The 2,494-nt window shown below is 43.9% G+C and overlaps 1 pseudogene; it reads left to right on the top strand.

Annotated features, from left to right (window-relative positions):
• The first annotated feature begins 324 nt into the window (after window positions 1–324).
• Window positions 325–442, top strand: LOC126163513 (5S ribosomal RNA; annotated as a pseudogene).
• The last annotated feature ends 2,052 nt before the right edge of the window (window positions 443–2,494 follow it).

The raw sequence follows: 2,494 nt of genomic DNA on the forward strand, positions 1-2,494 counted from the left end.
TATACGCCCTCGCTCAAAGTCCGTCAACTGCACATTCGGTTCACGTCCACGCTGTCGCGGCATGCTACCAGTGTTAAAGACTGCGATGGAGCTCCGTATGCCACGGCAAACTGGCTGACACTGACGGCGGCGGTGCACAAATGCTGCGCAGCTAGCGCCATTCGACGGCCAACACCGCGGTTCCTGGTGTGTCCGCTGTGCTGTGCGTGTGATCATTGCTTGTACAGCCCTCTCGCAGTGTCCGGAGCAAGTATGGTGGGTCTGACACACCGGTGTCAATGTGTTATTTTTTCCATTTCCAGGAGTGTATTTGTAGGACTTTAAGCCAACGGCCTTGCCGCATTGGTAACACCGGTTCCCTTCAAACCACCGAAGTTAAGCGATGTCGGGCTGGGTTAGCACTTAGATGGGTGACCATCTGATCTGCCGGGCGCTGTTGGCAAGCGGGGTGCACTCAGCCCTTGTGAGGCAGACTGAGTAGCCACTTTATTGCGAAGTAGCGGCTCCGTTCTCGTAAAGTGACATACGGCCGGGAGAGCGGTGTGCTGACCACATGCCCCTCCATATCTGCACCGAGTGACGCCTGTGGATCAGATGGCACGGCGGCCGGTCGGTACCTTTGGAGCTGTTCAGGAGGGGAGTTAGGACTATTAAAGTGAATAATAAATGATAGAAGTCGTTAACGTAACATCATAACAGCAGCTTTTCTTGTATATCCATATTCTTATTTATCTCTGTATTTCGACAGCAAACTTACACCAACTCTACATAACAGGAATTAACACTTCAACGATTGACAGAGCGCTCATAGGACCACTTTGAGAACATTTCTAGACCTTTAGCATTCGAACACTAAATAAACTTCTAAATGTTTTCGCAGGACCTCGTAATTCTCTTAATATATAATGATGGTCTTCTCTTCCGAAGCAGGTTGAAGTAAAAAAATGTATTTTTGCGTTCGGAGGTGAAAGACGGAGACTGAAATTTTGGGAATAGGTTTCGCCAGATCGAAAAATGCTTTTGTTTTAATTATGAGTACCCAGATGCGTATCACACCCATGGCATTTTCGATAATACAGATGATACAAAATGAGTTGACATACCTGTAATTTTTTCAATGTCCTTCAATGAATGGTAAGAGCTCCTTGCTCCGCATCAGTGTTGCAAAGAAGGACGAACAGGCTTAGTATAGACAGTCCCTTCAGCAGATCGTTTGTATCTCCTAAGCGTTCTACCAATAAGAGGCCTTTCCCACAACATTTTTAGTTCCGTCAGCTTGAGATACAGTTTTTCCAAGGTGACAGAATGGGTTGCGGGTACACGAATAAAGTTATCTTTCTAAAATTTGGCTGAATGAATCCTCGGCCATATCCACAATGATTAACAGGCTAATACTTTTCTTTTAAGTTACTGATCAGTTATCGCCAAAAATGTGACCAAATACACACGATAAAACCACATCTTTGTTTCAAACGTCCACCATTTTATTAGTTTGTTAAATTTCATGAAACTGTGCTTTTACGCATTGCATAATATCCTGTAGATTACGTAAATTGCTTCTTTTTTTCTTTCAGATCAGATTTGCAGACTGCAGGACTTCCGTCAGGGACACAGCTCATTTGGTACAGAAAAAGTCTGACTCCACGGATGGGGGGGCTTAATGATGACTGAATTTGTTAAAAAAATTCAAAAAGTTTTGGAAAGAAGCAATAAACAATGTGCTAAAAGATTTACATTGATTGCTTCATCCGTTTTTTAAAACAAATATAAAAATCGCGTATATTATTGGCTAACTGTGGAGGATGGATACTTAATGAAATAGTTTTTCTTCTGTTATCGTAAAATTTCACCAGTATCTCCACTCTCTATTAATTATGATACACTTTGTATACCCAGGGTAGAAAAGGTACTGTGCACAGTAACAGTGTAAAGAAGTCAGCACACAACAGAAGGCCTCCTCGAAAATTATCTGTGTTTGAACGTTTTTCTCTCAGAATGTTATGAGATGGAATAACAAGAATCCGGAAACGGATGAGTGAAAACCGTTGGTGTGGATTTGAGAACATCACGAGGAGCGTAGTTTCCAGTTGAGAGAAATGGAAGCGCAGAGAGAAACGGCGAACGAAGCAGAGATAGAGTAATCAGCAAGAAATGAATCAGCCCAGTGAACATTTATTTTCGAGCCATGTCGTGTAATCCGAGGTGGTCCCACCACTCACACTTGTTTAAAAGTGTAATAAGGCGGGCGCGGGGAAGAGCTTATCTCGTTGGCCGCTTCATTGGGCACGGACAAGAAAATACCAGCAGGTCCTGTTTGTCGCCAGCCGTGCACCCTTTTATATCTCACGGAGCACTTTAAATCTTCTGCAAAGCCCTCGTTTCCGCAGCCTCCTGGAACAATGCGAGGAGTTCTCCACAAGACTGGCGTATTCCGTGAACCTAGCGCAGATACAGTGCTTTTCTCCTCTCTCAAAGAACAAAGGGATTTACTGGC

This window comes from Schistocerca cancellata, chromosome 2 (assembly GCF_023864275.1).
Source record: "Schistocerca cancellata isolate TAMUIC-IGC-003103 chromosome 2, iqSchCanc2.1, whole genome shotgun sequence".
NCBI classification, from domain to species: domain Eukaryota; kingdom Metazoa; phylum Arthropoda; class Insecta; order Orthoptera; family Acrididae; genus Schistocerca; species Schistocerca cancellata.